This window comes from Hippocampus zosterae, chromosome 14 (assembly GCF_025434085.1).
Source record: "Hippocampus zosterae strain Florida chromosome 14, ASM2543408v3, whole genome shotgun sequence".
Lineage (NCBI taxonomy): Eukaryota > Metazoa > Chordata > Actinopteri > Syngnathiformes > Syngnathidae > Hippocampus > Hippocampus zosterae.
In genome coordinates, this window is record NC_067464.1 from 2801786 (window position 1) to 2822762 (window position 20977).

The window sequence follows — 20977 nt, forward strand, 5'->3', positions numbered from 1 at the left end:
TTTAAATTAAATAAAGAAATCCAATTAATATCATGTCCAATTTAGTTCACCCTTTTGATCCGGCCCTCCATAATATTTTCGGGTTCTCATGTGGCCCCTATGCAAAAAATTATTGCCTTAGAAGGATCTTTCAGCATGACCAAGTATTTTTTTTTACATACGCCTCTATTATGACTCCGATAATGATTTCAAAGCCGGGATATTTGTCGATATTGGTCATGCAGAGCGTCAAAAACATTTCACGCTTGGTGAGCAGATAGACTTTGCTTGTGACCTTGGGGACTGCGCCACGATTCCAACAAAAAAAAAAAAAAAACAAGTTTGTTTACGGTGCATTTTTAAGACCGCCCAAGTGCAGATTTTGGGGTTTACGCGTCTTTTTTTTTTTTTTTTTTTTAAGGATGACTTTGGCTTTTTTAAAGCCCCGTGGACACCCTGGAAAATGTCATGACTATAATTTGGAAGCTCTAATTCGCACTTTCAGAGAAAAGCGGACTGTAAACTGGAGGTGTCGCTTGCTTTTAGACAAAAAAGGTAAACTTTTGTGGCTTTTTTTTTTTTTTTAAATCTGCAATGCACTTCGGCCAGGGCGGGGGCCTCATTCGTGGGGCCACGTCACACAATCCTGCCACGAACGAGCATTTCTCGCTCTTTGACTGCATGTAAAACTCACTTTTGCAGGAAGAAGAAAAGCAAAATCCTCCAACAATGCTTACAGAAAAAAAAAAAAAAAAAGATCTTGACTGCAAAAAAAGTAAATGAATTGATTACAAATGGTATAGAGCTAGGGAATATTTCGGTGTTTGGATATCCTCCTGAGAATTCTATCGAATAATCAAGTATTTGGATAATAAAGATCAATAGATATAGAGAGAGCGAGAGCAAGAGAGGCAGACAGACAGAGGGAGAGAGAGTGACAGAGACAGAGAGTGACAGAGTGACAGAGACAGAGAGTGACAGAGAGTTAGCGAGTGCGAAAGCTGCACACAAACAAACCTGTGATAATGCAAAAATAATAATAATAATAATAATAATAATAATAATAACTTTGATGACAGATGTACAACTGCCAATTCAAACCGTTAGGGGGGGTAAAAAAAAAAAAAGTCAACATTTTTTTTTTTTAAACTCCACCACCAGTTTTTCACTTGACTGGCCCGTGAAAAACTGAGCGGAACATTCCGGAACGTCCCTCGCAAAGCTGCGCTGCAGATTAGAGGGCGTCTGAGTCACAATTATACTTTCCCTGGACGACTCTTTCATGGAGCGCTGCGCTCCCTACCTCACTCTTTCATTTGCTGCCTTCTCTGCTGCCTTTTTTAAATGCCAAGAATTCGGAAAAGTGCGGCGGGCGACGAGTCGGGACGTATCCCGCTTTTAAAAAAAACAAAAAAAAAAACGATGGCCTCAGCACTTCTGCGCCTCCTTTAAATGAGAAGCCATGTGTGTAGAGCTCTCATCAGGCCCGCTTTCTTGGAATGCAAACCACAACGGATGACCAAGTGACTTCAGTCTTTTTTTTTGGGGGGGGGGGGGGGGGTTGTAATCTTTCGAGAAGGCTCATGCCAAAAAGCAAAATTCTCTATCACATGACCTTTCATATATTTAAAAAAAAAAATTAATGGGCATTGCTATGGGTGAGCGTGTGCCTTAACCCGCAGCATGCACGCGTTCACCCCGATGTTCTCACGAGACCGGTTTGTAGAAAATAACGTCCTTGTACCTTTTCTGCTGCCTTTAAAAGTGAAATATAACAGTAAAAAGTGACTTTTTAAATGAATTGTGTGCAAATAGTGGAATCTCTGAAGTGGTATTGGAAGTCCTTGGCGATGAAGTGCTGCTTCCACAAGTGAAAATAGTATAATTCCATGCTATGCTTGTGTAGGGCCGGGTTCAGTGTGTGTGTGTGTGTGTGTGTGTGTGGTGGGGGTTGGGGGGAGCGTTTTTTTGAGACACACAGGCATTCCTATCCCCCACCCTAGTCGGCATGGTAACGAAATCCATACTCGCGATTGGGCTGTCACGCTAACGGGCGGGATTGTGTGAGACAGAACGGCTTTTGACAAACAGATTTAAGAAAGAGCCAAAAAAGGGGTGCAAAGCATGCAGTGGTTGCCACAGGACCTCATTTGTTTTCTAAAAAAAAAAATATTAAACAAATTAGGTCCAAAAAGAGAAAGACAGATGGGCCAAGTCATTTTGAGAAGATTAAAAAAAAAAGTTAAAATGTGTCTGTAAAATTGGGTAGTTCATTTCTCTTTTGGATGTTATTAATATTTTTGTATATAGATGTATCTTGTTTGTAGTCAAATATTGCTAAAAAATGTGATTAAAATAACAGACTTTAGGGGCAAAAAAAAAAAAATCGGACTCTTTATTTTGCAAACAGGCCATAATAAGGAAGAAATAGCGTGATGTGTAATTCCGATTGTCACGGGCCTGCTATGAAGGGAACTGCCATCAATTCTGAAAACAACCCGCATCAGAAACAATTCTGCCTTTGAGCAAAGATTCTGCATCACCGGGTGCGAACCCAGGACCTCGTTACTATCAGGAAAAAAGTGCCATCATTTTCCAACAAAATTTTGGAAAATTTTCCAAGAGAACCGAACGCAGCCAAAAGAATTCTGGATCCCTGGCCCTTGCCATGCACTTCCTGGAAAGACCCCGCCTCCCTCGCATTCCTGCTCCCTGTCAAAACACGGCGCTCTGACTCCAAACCGGCTGCCGGGAAAAAAGCTTCTTGGCGAGGCCTCGGCGGCTCTGCCGGCAGTTCCAAAGGAGAAGAAGAACAAGAAGCGGCGGCGGCCTCCGTCTCAGGAACAGACGACGGTTACGTAACGCTCACGAGCATATGGAAAACACAGACATTCAGAGCTATTGTCCACGGTCACATGTGCAGAACAAGCGCGTTGAAACAGCTGGAAGAGGGCGCGGGGGGGGGGGGGGGGGTGACGGAGCTAGCCGACATTCGCATTGGAGCTGACCTATCCTTCCGGGTGACATCGCAGGGCAACTGGATTGCTCTGTAAAAACCTTCATATTTTGATTTATTGATTCATTTTGCTTTGTGTTGTGAGCCAAAATTGGAGGTTCGATGAAGCTTCAGATACAGCATTGTGTGAGCGGAGTGAAAAAAAATAAATATATATATATATATATATATATATATATATATATATATATATATATATTTATGGGCGGCCCGGTAGTCCAGTGGTTAGCGCGTCGGCTTCACAGTGCAGAGGTACCGGGTTCGATTCCAGCTCCGGCCTCCCTGTGTGGAGTTTGCACGTTCTCCCCGGGCCTGCGTGGGTTTTCTCCGGGTGCTCCGGTTTCCTCCCACATTCCAAAAACATGCATGGCAGGCTGATTGGACGCTCTAAATTGTCCCTAGGTGTGAGTGTGAGCGTGGATGGTTGTTCGTCTCTTTGTGCCCTGCAATTGGCTGGCAACTGATTCAGGGTGTCCCCCGCCTACTGCCCGAAGACGGCTGGGATAGGCCCCAGCACCCCCCGCGACCCTAGTGAGGATTAAGCGGTTCGGAAAATGGATGGATGGATGGATGGATATATATATATATATATATATATATATATATATAAAATGCCGTAATGCCCTCACATGTGGGCAAGGAGAGCCACAGCCATTGATGCACTTTCAGACGGCGATTGAACAGTCAAGCACACAAATGCAAAATTTGAAAATTTGCAAGTCGCCGCTCGAGACGACAATACGCGCCCAGAATGTCGCATGCAAGCAAACGAACGAACGTCGGTTCCTGATGTTACTCGCTAGTCCACGCCCCTTAAAGGCACACAACCAACTCATGACAACTACAGTCCGTATAGTAATTACACTTGACAAAATGAGTCTATTTTTCTTAGAATAAATTTTAAAAAAAAACTAGAATAAAAAAAATTACATTTTTCTGTTTTACTTGATCAAAAACAGTGAACAAAAAAAATTGTGTTTTGGACGGTCGGAGCGGATTATGGGCATTTCCATTCATTTCAACCAACTCATGACAACTACAGTCAGTACAGTAATTACACTTGACAAAATGAGTCTATTTCTCTTAGAATAAATTACAAAAAAAAATTTGAATAAAAAAAATTTTACTTGATCAAAAACAGTGAACAAAAAAATTGTGTTTTGGACGTCCGGAACGGATTAAGGGCATTTCCATTCATTTCAATGAGGAAAGCTGATTTGCTGTCTGAGAAAATACAAAGTGGAAACTTCTTGTCACAAAATAACTTAAACTTTAAAGTAAATGTATTACTTCGGGCTGTCATGACTGAATATTTTCCCAATCAACTTGTTTCGAGACAGTAGAACGGACATTTGAATGAATATGTACAATAGTGCCAGCAGAGTCTCGGAAAACAAATTCGACCCGACGACCTACTTTTGTGGTCAACATGTTGTTCCACGCCGTAGTAACCATTCCTGTTATTTTTATTTGACACAGCAGCTCCACCGATGTAACACCCACAAAAAAATCCTCCTGCCATGCAAGGAGGCGGAGTCATGAAGTCAAACGGGGTGAGAAATGCGAGGAATCCCAATTGTGTCGAAGCAAACAATCAAGACACGCAAAAATGTTTTCCACGTCTCATGTTGCCATCTCGACAGTCACCGCCCCCCCACCCCCACCCCCCCAAGCTCGCTCAAGCACACATCTGGAAACCTCCCTTCTCCCTCGTCCCACAGCTGGACGGCTGTCAGCGTTGCCCGCGTGCGTCTCTAAACGTGTGTGTGTGTGTGTGTGTGTGTGTGTGTGTGTGCGGGGGGGGGGGGGGGGTCAGTGCACGTGCGGCGCACCAAGAGAAGAAAAAGGAGGCACGGAAGATGACTCAGGAGAGGAGAGCCGAGGAGCAAACGGAAAGACGCAACCTGGGTCAGCCGGTGGGGGGTCCGGGTGGGGGTGGGGGGGGAGTCCGAGTCCCAACGCGACAAGACAAAGGGACCTAATCACAACACTCATTCAATCACAAGTCGGCTTTCCAGCTGTTACATCAGCCAAGACCACCCCCCACCCCCACCCCCACCCCCGCCTCCAAACACACACACACACTTTGCTTCCTGTCATCGCCACCACGACTTGCGTCCATATTTGGAAACATCACGAGTGTCACGTCGTCCATCGACGTGTGACAGGTGTCGCGCTCGCTCCAAGGCAGAAGGAAGCGGACAATCTCCCACGAGCGCATGACCGTGACTCACTTCTCATGAAAATCTTCTTTCACAGCTTCCAGATTATCTTCCTCTTTTTGTTTTTGTTTTTTTTTCGTTCTCATTCAAATCCAGAACGCCCCCCGTTGACGACAAGAGCACTATTTGGCAATCACACGCGCAACTATTCAAAAATAAACGTGAGGATGACAAAAGGACATTTTAAGGCAAAGACCGACTTCCTGGTTGCACTTCCTGGTTCCACTTCCTGGTTCAACCTGAACACAAGGTTGTTCAGGGCCATGACAACTGTTCAGGCGCTTCAGAATCTGGGTCTACTTTTTTGACCCAATAAGAGTCGAAAACACATGTGAAGTCCAAACCTTAATCGTCAGTTTGTACGAAAACAGCTCCAGTTGCACAATAACAGAAAATATGTTGAGAAATATTTGAGGTTTTGGCAACTCGAGGAGAAGGAGCCAGATGGGCAGGCGGCTCTGTTACATGTCCCGCCGGCAAATCCGAGTGGCTGACGTCTGGGGTGGGGGGAGGGGGGGGGGGGGTAACAGGCTTCTGAAAGACAGCAAGGAAGCCAATCGGCCATCATTCGTCCCGATAGACCAACCCGATTCCATATTTTGAATCGTCCGGACCGCCCGGCGGCTACGACGACGGCTACGACTACGACTTCAAAATGGCCGACGTCGGACTAGTGTGTAGAAGCCTGAACGACACCAGTCCTTTCTCCATCAAAACGCAAAGCGCCAACCATTCAGGATGTTTTTTTTTGGGGGGGGGGGGGGTTACAGGCTTCAATGTGGCATTGGCGAGTTCTCATTCCCGCTAAATTGTCCCACATGGGTGAGCGTGCGCCATTTAAACAAACACAGCCACTTCCTCCTCAATACACACACACACACACAAAATGCAGTGTGCCCACGCTTGTTGGCAAGTGAACGCACCCAACTCCCATCCGAGCGCTTGCGCACGAGTGCACACTCAGCATATTTGCAACATACGATTTGGATTGCGGGGCGGCCCGGTAGTCCAGTGGTTAGCACGTCGGCTTCACAGTGCAGAGGTACCGGGTTCGATTCCAGCTCCGGCCTCCCTGTGTGGAGTTTGCATGTTCTCCCCGGGCCTGCGTGGGTTTTCTCCGGGTGCTCCGGTTTCCTCCCACATTCCAAAAACATGCGTGGCAGGCTGATTGGACGCTCTAAATTGTCCCTAGGTGTGAGTGTGAGCGTGGATGGTTGTTCGTCTCTGTGTGCCCTGCGATTGGCTGGCAACCGATTCAGGGTGTCCCCCGCCTACTGCCCGAAGACAGCTGGGATAGGCTCCAGCACCCCCCGCGACCCTAGTGAGGATCATGCGGCTCGGAAGATGAATGAATGAATGAATGAATAAATATAATAATTAGTAAAATACTTAATAATTTAAAAAAACAGCATCTGACTCCTATTTTATTCCCGTTTGTGCATTTTTTTTTAACTGTCAACTGGACCAAATGTCCGTTTTTTTTCATAAAGTGACGGAAATTAAAACATGTTTGGGGTTTTTTTTTCGGTAGTCCGTCGATTAAATCGACAAATTACTTGAGGATCAAAATATTTGTTCGGTGCAGCCCGAAATGGAAGTTTTTAAAAATTCATCTGACAAGGCCGCACGTATCAGTCTCCTGCCATTGTGCAGGTGTACCTCATGCTGTGTCCGTTTCTCATCACTCGGACGTACAGAACTCAAAGTGCATCATTTTTGGTTCAGCAAACAAGCGAAGCGCCCTAATCTCCAAAAAGTTTGAAAAAAAAATAAATTCCATTCCCACTAGAGACGTGGCGTCAGCGCCAAGTCGGTCTGGCCTCACTGACCTCCTCGCCCGTCACTCAAAACTAACGTCATTGTTCCAATGAAACGGATCCGATCCAGCGGCGAGGGCGCCGTTTACTGTACTCGCGCGCCTCGCCTCCAAGACAGACATGACGCCGGGACTTTTCCGTGTCGTTTATGCAAAGCGGCCAGGGCGGAAATGGCGGTGGCTAATGATTTCGGCGCGACTCCGTGACACGGCTTCTTAATTAAGACGGCGAGTCGAGAGCACGCACGCGCGGCTTTATGAGCCGTGAAAAAGCTTGCCTGTTGCGTGGCCAACGATGAGTCACAGTTACTTGAGAACCGCATACAATGTGGTCTCATAGGGGGGCAGTTTCAGTCTGATAAAAGGTGCGAAATCGCCGGCGGTACCGCACTAACACGGGATAAAAAGAACGGACGCTTAAAACATTTTTTGGGGGGGGGGGGGAGGTGGACCAGCAAAAATCTGACCGTCTTTCTTTGCGGATACCACACTTCCATTTAAAGACCCCTCGAACTCATAAATTTGGGGAATCAAAAGCGGTGCCACACGAACACAAAAAAATGAGGACGCATACACACACACAGTAATCTTGGAGAAAACGCATCCACAAAAAAATACAAAATAAACTACGCAACAGTATGGCGGGATGTCAAGGGTGGTGCCTCACTAACTAGGAAGGATGAGAACACTTATGTACACACAGGTTAGCACGTCGGCTTCACAGTGCAGAGGTACCGGGTTCGATTCCAGAACCGGCCTCCCTGTGTGGAGTTTGCATGTTCTCCCCGGGCCGGCGTGGGTTTTCACCGGGTGCTCCGGTTTCCTCCCACATTCCAAAAACATGGGTGGCGGGCTGATTGAACACTCTAAAATTGTCCCTAGGTGTGAGTGTGAATGGTTGTTCGTTTCTGTGTGCCCTGCGATTGGCTGGCAACCGATTCAGGGTGTCCCCCGCCTACTGCCCGAAGACAGCTGGGATAGGCTCCAGCACCCCCCGCGACCCTAGTGAGGATCAAGCAGCTTGGAAGATGAATGAGTATTTATTTATTTTTTTGGTCAGGGGTGTAGAATAGTCAATATATTCTTCCAATACATTTAGGGAACTCAATTCTGTCATGTGGTGTTCCACAGGGCTCAATTTTGGGGCCCCTGCTAGTCTCACTGTACCTGCTCCCGGTGGGTTCCATCTTAAGGAAACATGCTATTTCCTTCCACTGTTATGCAGATGATTGTCAGATCTATGTCCCACGGAGCAAAAAAAGACGCTTTCTCGTTAAGGCCACTTTTATCCTGCCTGGAAGAAATCAAAACCTGGACGGCATAAAATGTCTTGAATTTCAATGAAAAGAGGACAGAGGTGATACTGTTTGGGAAATCAGTAATGGTGCCGCACTACCAAAAGAAAGACAAGATCACAAACACTGGAATAAGTGAAAAAGCCACATTAACCGGAAAAGACAAGAACACACACATTTTTCACTTCATGGTCATTTTGCTTCCAATGCCACACTACACAAAGACAAGAAAAAAACCCACACACTCACCCGCAATTTTCCTCATGCGGACCAGTCAAAATGCTTTCTTCCCATTAAGGAAATCAAGGACGGCGGCGCACTACCACAGCAAAACTAAAGCGTGCCTATACACCATTTTTCTTTCATGGACCACCGAAAAAAAAACAAAAGTGTCACCAAATAAGATGGGAAGTCAAGAATGGTGCCACACTACCAACCCCCCAAAAAACCAACGCAAAAACACGCACACAATTATTTTTCTTGTCTCGCAGCCAAACTGCCTGCACAATGACAAAATATCCCCTGAATAACATCTGTCCAGGATCGGGCCACGCAAACACGGAAAGACAAAAACACACACACACACACGCACAGTCCAAAGCGGTAAACGCGACCATCCAAAATGTCCCCACAAAGACAAATGTCCCTTTAATAAACACACGCATCTTTCAAGAGCACAAGCAAATCATGAATGGTGCCTTTACATGCCTCAGTCTATGACTAACTCCTCCTACTGCTGCTGTGTTTATGAATGAGAGTATTTCCGTGTGTGTGTGTGTGTGTGTGTGTGTGTGTATATATACACACATTGGGAAAACTGCGTTAACCCCCCCGAGAGTTGAAATGAATTAGTGTCAACATTTTGTGGGGACATTGGCACATCTTTCTTGTCCCCAACGTGCGTCAAATCTGACACACACACTACTAGCGCCCCCCTCATCTATTTCCTCTCCTCCCCACAGACGGGGTGGGGGGTCACAAGGTTGCATTCCTCCTCCCCAATCAGCCTCAGGATTTCACACAGTCATTCGGGGTTGTGGGCGTGTATTTCCGCCAAGCCCGTTTGTGTGTGTGTGTGTGTCTGTGCATGTGATTTGTCTGTTGGGGGTCCGGCGGGAGGGCGAGGACGGGCGACGGGCATTGATCTTTAAATCGGGACTCCAGATTTCAAAAGATAGAATCAAATAATAATCTTGTTCTAGTTAAGAGCAGAAACTTACAAGGATGATGCATTGGAAAATGTAATCATTAAATTCCCCCAAATAAAATACAAGGTAACATTTAATTAGAAGCGATTGTTTGATTTTTATTGCTTGAAAAAGTGAAAAGTGAGAGCCAATCACAGGGGCAATTATGCTAATGAGGCGCATGACGCGTCATGATGTCCCTCTGAGCTTCCGACCACTATCTAACTTTTTAATTTTTCAACCAATTGTTGCCAAATTCATATTTAATACATTCATGGGGGAAAAAAAACACACTTTCCTTTGTGTTTTCTCAGGAAAAAAAAAAAAAGTTGGACTCGTAGCGGTTTTGACAAGAAAAGTTAAGGTAACTCGATCCCGTAGTGGTCGTGCTCGGCAACCTAAGTGGAAGTCAAAGAGGACCTGTTGAAGGCCAAATGAGGCTCAAGGAGAAGACTTGGAAAAAATGACAGGTATGTGGCGATGGGAGGGGCGGGCAGGGGGTGGGGGGGTGAACAAGGACAGGGGATTGGGCGGGTGGGGGCGGGCGGTTGGGTCACGCCGGTATGCATGCCTGAGAGGGGGGAGGGCTGGAGCTTGGGTGTTGTAACAAGGGAAAGCAATAAAACATGTGGCTTTGCATTCAATAACAGCGACTTCCTCCGCACGCCCGCACGCACGTTGCATAAACACTCATCCCGCCGCCTAATCTGGAAAAATAAGCGGTTAGAGAGCGGGGGGGGGGAGATGGCGGCGGGCTGCTGACGCTCCAAAGATGCAGTTTAAAGAAAAAAAAAAAGTCTGGAGTAACTTTCCAGAGGTCAACTCGCAAGATTACCGCTACGCAGGCACTTTGGAATACCTCGTGTGCGTGCTTTATGCCGATTCCGATATTTGGCAGGACACGATTCGCATAAATGATCAGGTAATTAAATAAAATATACAATGAATAGAATAATTTTTTTTTTTGCTGACTAAAAAAATAAATAAAAGTTTGTATTAAAGGCAGAACATTTTTTTTTATTAGTGTCGATTGACAACAAAAAAAAGAGAAAAATTGGTAAAAAGTTGACAAATTTTTGGAGCATATTTTGAGGGGGTCTTCTTATGATGTAACGTGTTTGGTGACAAAAAATATTGACAACTTACAGATTTTTGCCGATTTTAAAAGCGCTAATATCAGCTGATTAATCGTTGGGCACACAACAACCAAAAAGCAAGGGTGTGCACACTTGCGCAACCACACTATTGTATTTATTTTTTTTAAAGAAAATTTTCAATTTCACTTTTTTTTCCCCATACCACCATAACCTAGCATCTGAAGAGGGGTGTGTAGACTTTTGGTATCCGCTGTTCAAATGGGGGGTCGGGGGGGGGGGGCATGCAAGTGGGTGATACGTGACATTTCCATCTTGATGCTGCATTTTCCCACATTCTTGTCAAGTCACCGGCATCTCTTTTTCGCCCGTCATTTACTTCATAAAAAGTCTTTGCGGGGGAGGTTTTATCGTCCGCGCTCAGTCGTCGAGTGCAAATAAACTCGTTCATCGGCGCTTTCATGTTCAAATGCGGCGAAGGGGAGCAAGTTGAAAGGCGGCTTTTTTTTATCTCCTCCTGAACCGGTGGTCAACAATGCAGGAAATGATCGAGGGGTGCTTGGGGGGGGGGGGGGGGGGTTGGAGGGGGGGGGGCCTCGGGGAAGAATGCGCGAGGAGTTTGTGTGAGAGAAGGAGGGCTGGTATCATGGAAGCGAAAAGAAAGAAGGGAGGAGGAGCAGAAAGGAGGAGGAGGAGGGCAAACATTGCAGCTCGGTGCCAAGCAAACACGAGATGCTGGGATACTTCAACACGGCACAAGAGGATGCTGGGAAATGGAAAGTGAAAGCAGCGGCGAGGTTATCAACAACACACACACACACACACACACGTACTACACAGCGCTTGTTCTTTATCCAGCCAGCTCGCGACAACATTTGGGTCAGGTTTTCCCACAATGACACCTGCACGTTCGCAAGGCACTGCTAAAAATGTTTCAAAGCCCGTTTTGAATGTTGGAATTGTCATTTGCTCTTTTTTTTTTTCATGAGCAAATGGGCAAAATCAATTATAGCCGCAAATGGGAAATGTTATTTTAGGGCCATATTGGGCTGCCTCTCGTCGTTTGCGTCCATGTAACAGGTTCAATGACAAACGGTTGCATGAAACCCGATGGCGGCTAAAGAGGATGGCAGAGAGGGGGGGGGGGGGGGGGGGGGGGGAAAGCGGGCTGAAGGAAGCTGCTCTTGTGGCTTTCACACCGACACACAAGAAGCAAGGGATGCTTTGTCTTGTCCACGTAACCTGAGAGCTGCTCCATCGTCCTTTTCCTGACAACACACAAGCAACCGAGACAAAGCTGTGCTCGGCATCGCGACCCCTCCCTGACCCCATTTTCACCTGCACAACACCTAGCGACGGCTAAATGCGTGACTGGGGATGTTAACGCGACTTGCGGGCCTTTTGCATACGTGGGAAAAAGTCAGGGCTTTTTTTTTTTAGCTTTTAGCTATTATAATTAAAAAAAAAAAAAAACTCAAGTGTTGCGTTGATATTTCTGCGATGCGCCGCACGGGCAAAAGGTTTCCGAGGGCACGGCGACCCCGGCGTCTTCTATCAGCCAAAACGTTGTGTGCTTATTCGGAATCAAGGTTGGCATTCATGTGCGGCTCAATAGAGGCCAGTTAGCGGCCGCTAGCAGCCTGGCGCTTAAACAAACACGGGGCCGCGCAGACTTTTCCAGACCTCCCCACGAGGGCCGCATAACATATACGCTCTGTGTGTGTGTGTTTGGGGGGGGAGCACAGTCCAGGTTATGTTATAGAGCGCATTTGTATAGAGTTCTTTGTGGGGGGGTGGCTGTGTGTGTGTGTGTGTGTATGCCAGAGGGGAAAGAGCACAAGTTCAGTGTTTCATTGTGCGAAATAAGAAGACGTTAACGCCAGAGTCTTTCAAAACTGACTGAATAATTATGGCCCCCCCAAAAAAGATGGGTTTTGATGCTGAAATTTTCTATTTGGAGTAAATAATATTATTAATATAATATTTATCTAATAAGTGAAATCGAGTAACGTCGCTGATAAAATGCTACAGTTAGCATTAGCATTAGCAAAACGTAACAGAAAGCAACAAGTGGGCATAGTTGTTTCGTCTTTCTTCTTCGTGAGATAAAACATGACACATTGAAGCTGTTTTTAGATAAAAAAATAAGTCACAAAATGTTGACAAATGATAATAATAAGCTGTCAGTGTAGCCAGTAGAAATGTGTAACAACGGCCACGTTTTGTCTACTTTCTTGATTAGCTAAAACACGGCATGTGAGTTGTTGGTTTTCGGGTGAAAAGAAAGTGACACAATAAAATGCTTTTCATTAGCATAGCATAACGGTAGACAACCACAGGGCAAAGATATGTTTTCTTTCATCGACATGACATATGTGAGTCGTCGGTTTTGAAATTTGAAACAAGCAAGTCAAGTAAATCGCTATCATTGGCACAGCCTGAGAGACGCATGCCAAGAGACAACCACGATGCATCAAAAAGTCTGGAACGTTGTCAACGCTTTTGTTCATCCACATGAGAGATATCACTTATTGGGCTTTCAGATGAAAAGAAGCAAGTCAAACAAAGCCCCTATCCCTTAAAAAAAATGGGACAAATGACAAAATATCATTTTAGACAAATGACAAAATGTATCGTTAGCATAGCATGAGAAAAGTAGTACCGTACACAACCACAATGCATGGAACCGAGCAAAATTCTTGACACATACATTTTTGAATTTCAATAAATAAAGGAAACTGCAAAAACTTTGTCAAATGACAAAAAGCTTATTCTTTTTTCTTTTAGCTTAGCCTTAAAAAAGCTTAAGAGTAGACAACCACAACGTATCATAATGTTACAATACAATACAATACAATACATTCTGATTTATATAGCGCTTTCACAACAGCGGCAGCTGTAACAAAGCGCTTTACAAAACAGTTAACATAAAGTAAAATAATAAACACAACACATAACATAAAACACAAACAGTCGTGCAGTCCTAACCACTTTTCCGTCACACGCTTTGTTGTTTGAAGCGGTTTGAGATGAAAGAGGAGAGAATCAAAGTGTCCTTTAACCAGTGGATCAGAGACGTCATGCTCAAAATGAGCACACGTCGGCTACAAGCTAAGTTTCAAAGTCAACAAGAAGCTGTAGCATCCATTGACGAAAAAAGAGATTGGATCACTTCTCCTGTCCCATGGAAATCCACTTCAATTCCAAGCGGCGACTCACGGTTCCAAATACGCATCGGTGCTCTTCGCCAACGCTCCTCTCTCCTCATCCTCAACTTCAGCGGCCATCCATCCAGCCGCACCGACGCCAACTGTCCAACAGCGCTGACATAGCCACTGAACAAATCGGGGTTGTGAAAAATGCTGCCCATTACTGGCGCAAAAAACACAAGCGCCCCAGGTCTGTCCAGCACCGACAGTCAATGGCGCCGACATTCGTCCCAATCAAAATCTGTGCTGGTACAGGCGTGCTGCTGAGAAGGCGCAACCACCAAGCACAGATACTGCTCCTTTGACGAATGTCGTGGCCAAAAAGCGCTGAAAACAGTCCATATCAGGTCCACACGATCAAACAACAAACAACATGTGACAAAACAAAAGACAAAAACAGCAAAAAAGAACAAAAAAGCAAGGCTCTTGAAGAGCACTTGCCGAAGGCTGCCTACTCGGGCGCCATCCCCCAACCCCCCCATTATCTGAAACAAGATGACAAAGTTTTGTATTGTGGATTTTCAGACAAAAAGTAGAAAGTCACAAAATCAATTAGCATTAACGTTAGCTTAGCCTTAGAAATTAGCATCCAGAGACAGACAACCATGCTTGCATCCCATTCGGGCTCATTTGCTCCCCATCCATCCATTTCCTATACGACAGAGGTGGGCAACTCCGAACTTTGGACGTTTTCCTACACACCCGATTCATATGAACAGCTCATCGGCAAGTTCTGGAGAAATCGGATAACAATAATCGACCAATTAAATCGGCTGACCCTGAGTAACAACCGCCGTGAAAGGCTAACTCGGGGGCGGAGCTAGACACACTGCTTTCATCTGATTGGTCGAAGGAGAAACCATGCAATTTGATGGCTCATTTTATGTTAACTTGCTGAACAATGAAAAAAAAGCACCCCTAACAGTTAAAACAAAAAAATAATAATAATCCATAACCCAGTCGTACCTGAGAAACAAACTTGCAATGGTTACGGAAACAAGGTCGTCGACTTACATAAAGTGTTATTCAACCCGCTGACCTACGCACACGGAAGAAAAAGGCCAACAGAAATCCGACTCCGCCGTGAACAAAAGCTCCTGAGCTCTTAGCAGCAACCAAAAAATAAATAACATGGGGGAGATTATCATTATTTCAACGCCGCATACATGCTGCAAGCTGTACGCATTCCCATTGCCGCCGCAAAGCAGAACGAGAAAATCTCACTCATTAAGTTCCAGCGAGCTGAAGATCCAAGCATTCCTGCCCCCCCCCCCCCCCCCCCGGCATCTGCTCGACGGTTCGGGATGCTTTGTTTACATTCTGGGTGCGCTGAAACGCAAAGGCCGCCGAGGCTTAACATCAAGAAAACATGGGGGATGGGGCGGAGGGGTGGTGGAGGGGTCTTCACATCACGGTAACGCAGGCATGAAGTCAAATGTAATAGCCCCCCCCAGGGCCAAGTTTACTGCGGTGACATTAATTACACTTATGTGGCCACAACACGGAGCGCACATGGCAAAAGGTGCGTCGAAAAAAAAAGACAGTGCGATGGTGCGGGGCATCGCGGCTGCGCCTAATATTTTACAGTCTGTGGGTTTTAAACTTTTTAAAATCAGGTACCACCTCTTCAAAAAAATAAAAATAACTCTTAGCTCAACAAATAGCAACAACTAAAATATTTTCTGTGTCACTCAGCCACTGTCGCACCGTGCTTGAAGATGAGAAAAGGGAAAAATTGGTACTTAAATCCTGCTTCAATACAAATTGTGGCTCGGTTCATGTTGACAATCACTTCTAAAATTTGAATCGTGTTGCCAAGTTAAACACAACTGAATTGTACTTAATATATTGTTCTGGATTTTAGAAAAATAAGTTAAAAACCATCGGAATATTAATTCCGCCACATACCACGAGAGAAAGAGCTCGCAAAAGCACATATTCGACACCGTAGAAATGCTAGCAGTCTCACTACTATAGATGTGCGCAGAGCTACAATTAGCATAGCCTGTTCGCTACGTTAGCTAGCCCCAGTGTTTCACGCACCAGAACGTAGCACATCCACAAGGCTTTTCTAGCTGCCAAGGAACTTTGTGATCAAATGAGTTGAGGCGCTTCATTTCGACAATAAATCTTTTTTTTTTTAGGGGTGGGGGGCAGAGCTCGCTTCACATTCGATAACCATCCGCGATATATGAACCAGCTAGCAAAAAAAGGTGTCATTTTTTAAACACGCACTACGCAGTCTCACTACTATAGATGTGCGCAGAGCTACAATTGGCATAGCCTGTTCGCTACGTTAGCTAGCCCCAGTGTCTCACGCACCAGAACGTAGCGCATCCACAAGGCTTTTCTAGCTGCCAAGGAACTTTGTGATCAAATGAGTTGAGGCGCTTCATTTCGACAATAAATCTTTTTTTTTTTAGGGGTGGGGGGCAGAGCTCGCTTCACATTCGATAACCATCCGCGATATATGAACCAGCTAGCAAAAAAAGGTGTCATTTTTTAAACACGCACTACGCAGTCTCACTACTATAGATGTGCGCAGAGCTACAATTGGCATAGCCTGTTCGCTACGTTAGCTAGCCCCAGTGTCTCACGCACCAGAACGTAGCGCATCCACAAGGCTTTTCTAGCTGCCAAGGAACTTTGTGATCAAATGAGTTGAGGCGCTTCATTTCGACAATAAATCTTTTTTTGGGGGGGGACGGGGGGGGGGGGCTTGCTTCACATTCGATAACCATCCGCGATATATGAACCAGCTAGCAAAAAAAGATGTCATTTTTTTAAACACGCACTACGCAGTCTCACTACTATAGATGTGCGCAGAGCTACAATTAGCATAGCCTGTTCGCTACGTTAGCTAGCCCCAGTGTCTCACGCACCAGAACGTAGCGCATCCACAAGGCTTTTCTAGCTGCCCAAGGAACTTTGTGATCAAATGAGTTGAGGCGCTTCATTTCGACAATAAATCTTTTTTTGGGGGGGGGACGGGGGGGGGGGGCTTGCTTCACATTCGATAACCATCCGCGATATATGAACCAGCTAGCAAAAAAAGATGTCATTTTTTTAAACACGCACTACGCAGTCTCACTACTATAGATGTGCGCAGAGCTACAATTAGCATAGCCTGTTCGCTACGTTAGCTAGCCCTAGTGTCTCACGCACCAGAACATAGCACATCCACAAGGCTTTTCTAGCTGCCAAGGAACTTTGTGATAAAATGAGTTGAGGCGCTTCATTTCAACAATAAATCTTTTTTTTGGGGGGGGGCAGAGCTCGCTTCACGTTCGATAACCATCCGCGATATATGAACCAGATAGCAAAAAAAGGTGTCATTTTTTTAAACACGCACTACACAGTCTCACTACTATAGATGTGCGCAGCGCTACAATTAGCATAGCCTGTTCGCTACGTTAGCTAGCCCCAGAACATAGCACATCCACAAGGCTTTTCTAGTTGCCAAGGAACTTTGTGATCAAATGAGTTGAGGCGCTTCATTTCAACAATAAATCTTTTTTTGGGGGGGGGCAGAGCTCGCTTCACGTTTGATAACCATCCGTGATATATATGAACCAGATAGCAAAAAAAGGTGTCATTTTTTTAAACACGCACTACGCAGTCTCACTACTATAGATGTGCGCAGCGCTACAATTAGCATAGCCTGTTCGCTACGTTAGCTAGCCCCAGTGTTTCACGCACCAGAACGTAGCACATCCACAAGGCTTTTCTAGCTGCCAAGTAACTTTGTGAGCAAATGAGTTGAGGCACTTCATTTCGACAATAAATCTATTTTGGGGGCGGTGGGGGGGCGACAGAGCTCGCTTCACGTTCGACAACCATCCGCGATATATGAACCAGATAGCAAAAAAAGGTGTCATTTTTTAAACACGCACTACGCAGTCTCACTACTATAGATGTGCGCAGAGCTACAATTATCATAGCCTGTTTGCTACGTTAGCTAGCCCCAGTGTTTCACGCACCAGAACGTAGCACATCCACAAGGCTTTTCTAGCTGCCAAGGAACTTTGTGATCAAATGAGTTGAGGCGCTTCTTTTCGACAATAAATCTTTTTTTTTTAGGGGCGGGGGGGCAGAGCTCGTTTCACGTTCGATAACCATCCGCGATATATGAACCAGCTAGCAAAAAAAGGTGTCATTTTTTAAAACACACACTACGCAGTCTCACTACTATAGATGTGCGCAGAGCTACAATTAGCATAGCCTGTTCGCTACGTTAGCTAGCCCCAGTGTCTCACGCACCGGAACATAGCAGCCCTCATCTCCTCTCTCATAAAAAAAAATGGTCTAAATTAGAAGTAAACACAGGAGGAAAGCAACGTTCATTTCTCATTCGCATGTTTTTGGCCCGCGGGCGCTTGAAAGTGCCGCGCTGTTGATGTTCGCCATTTGCGTAATGACGCTTATTTTAAAGACCCTTGCAACAAAGTGCAACGATGGCAGTGTGGTAAACAGTCGCTTCTGGTGCCTGTAATCTATTGCAGAGTGACGCGTTGTTGCGTGGCGTACGTCAGCGGCGTGTGGGAAATGAGCGCCAGGCGTGGTTTCCATAACTACCGGAGATGGAGCGGAAGAGAGACGTTTTGCACGTGGACCCTCGAATTCCGAGTAACGTCAAAGTGATTTTTCTCAGTCAAGCTTTGATAAGGCTGAGACGACATCAACCAAAAGGCACTTGCGGACTTTCTGTCTTATAGGCCTGGATTTGATGATTTATTAGTCTGCGATTTTGATGTTTATGACCTGTGGTGATTTGGTTCAACAGGCATAAAAAAAAAAAAAAGACGAGTCAGGACAGCGCTTCATGGGGCTAAACAAAGATTCCCAACAATAAGGCTGAATAATTGATCCGAATATATACTGGATATACTTATAATAATAATAATAATAATAATACATTTTATTTATAAGCGCCTTTCAAGACACCCAAGGACACTTTACAATAACAAAAAAATACAAGAGAGATGGGTTAGCGAGAAATTTTCAGTTTTAGAGCTGCTCACTCACGATTAATAATCAATGATGCGTTCAATCTTTTTTTGGGGGGGGGGGGGTTAATTGATGACTCAGATTGGGGGGGGGAAGCATGTAGCTCACCAGTTTTCTGGGTTTGCAATATGAATCGGAATAACACGTTTGGACTGTTCGTAAGGAAACTTTTGACTTTTGAATTATTGATCTCTTTTTACAAGCTTTGCGACAACCATTTTCAGTCCAAAAACAATCACGTGAGGGAAAGAAAAACTATCGCATCGTTACATCATCACTCCTGCCCCTGTCCCCCATTTTAGTCCAAAGTAAAGAAAATGGGGCAAAACCTAAAAAAAAAAAAAAAAAAAACAGCCACATCAGCCTTGCACCAAAGGAATGTCATCTGACGTCATATATTTGGGATCAGATTTCTCCTCTTCTTCTTCTTCTCTTTCTGCACTGACAAAATCGTGCGCGTGCTTGACCATTTCTTTTCTCCAACTTGCCCCCTGGATCCAGAGTCCACTATTTAGCAAGAGCAGCTGAGGGGGAGCGGGAGGGAGGGGGGGGGGGGGGTTACCCATCGATAGATAAGCCAGATTCCAAACTTACAATCAAACCACACAGACATGTCGATTTTTACATTGCATTCCAACTTTTTTGAGGGATGTGTTACCCCCCCCCACCCCCTCCCAAGTATGGAAATGAGGAAAGCATGAGAAAGACGTGGCTAGACAGATTGATAGATGTGTTGGTGCACAAACAGACACGTAGTCGTTTCTGAGAGGTGGAGGCAAAAAAAAAAAAAGAGAGAAGGAGGCTGGCTGGAAGGAATGCTAGGATCTGCTGGAGTGGAGACGTTTTTTTTTCCTCCCCTCAACGCCTCATTGTGCAGGGGTGGGGGGGGGGGGGTGTGGAGAAAATGCACAAAATGACCCAAAAGCAACAAACAGTCTCCATAATATCTTTATAAATGGGAAGAGATTAAAAGGAAGGGTTGTGTTTACCGATTTGTGGAGGCATACGGGAGTATTTTACGCCAAGTTGCGAGAAACTTTTGCCAAGTTTGAGTGAATTAAAAAAGTTAATTTAAAAAAAAATGAGAGAGGGGGGGGGAAGTCAATTGCAGCGAAACGAGTGAGTTCGCCTCGTCAGCATCTTCGACGCGGATTGTTGACTTTTGAAAAGCAAAGGAATACAGAGATTTAGCAGGGGGGGGGGGTTGAAGTTTGTCCTCCCGTTGCTGACTCTCCATCCAAACAAAAGTCAGCAAAACAACACTTGGACTTGTGGAGTAAAACGTTGCCAAACGCCACTTTTGACGCACATTTCAGCGGCGCCTAAACGCACCCGAACGAAAAGTTTCCCCTTTTTTTCCGCTCAGCCTCTTTTTGGACGCTGCTGGCCAAGTGGCTCAGACTGCCGGCGTCAGCGCGACCAACACACACACTCACACACACACTCACTCAGTCACTCACACACACGCTCGCACGCACTTTATAAAAGTTTCCCTCTCCAACATGGCCTCCTTTGTGTCGAAAGAGTTGAAACTTACCTCGCTGTGAATGAAACAACGTGGAGACGGGACCGCGACGTGGGCTGCCTTTCTCGTTTCGTCTTGGTGATGGTGGCGGTATGTGCGTGTATAGATTTTTTTTTTTTTTAATTCCCAGGCTCCGGAGCTCGCCTGCCTGCCTGCTCGCCAGTCTGCTGGCGCGGCGCGACGCGGACTAGTGCTAGCGAGGCTCCGCCATGTCAATCAAACGCGCCACGCACATGGGAGGCCAGAGACCGCCCCGCCTTTTACCGTACTGCTCACACTAAAGGCGCAAGCTAAATTGTGCTCGGCGGCGGAGTCGCCGGCGTCGATTTATATCCGGGTATTTTCTTGCTAAAAGTTATATTTCGGAGTAAATCCATCCAGCCAGCCATTTTCTGAACCGCTTTATCTTCACAAGGGCGTGCTGGAGCCTATCCCAGCCATCTTCAGGCAGTAGGCGTGGGGGGGACACCCTGAACCGGTTGCCAGCCAATCGCAGGGCACACAGAGACAAACAACCATCCGCGCTCACAATCCCACTTCGGGACAATTTCAACCTTTTTCCTCCACCGCGAAAACTTCATTAATGACCCTATTCACTTGCTAAAAAACAACATTTTGCCCCTCACA

At 45.6% G+C, this 20977-nt stretch overlaps 1 protein-coding gene across 2 annotated transcripts in view; it reads right to left on the reverse strand.

Moving 5' to 3' along the window:
* Positions 1-20584, reverse strand: part of LOC127614283 (fibronectin type III domain-containing protein 3B-like) — a 75872-nt gene extending 55288 nt beyond the window's left edge. For both annotated transcript variants that reach the window (XM_052085516.1, XM_052085515.1), the window contains exon 1: positions 20363-20584. The gene's annotated coding sequence lies outside the window, so the exon portion shown is untranslated. The remainder of the gene's footprint in view (positions 1-20362) is intronic.
* Positions 20585-20977: the final 393 nt, after the last annotated feature.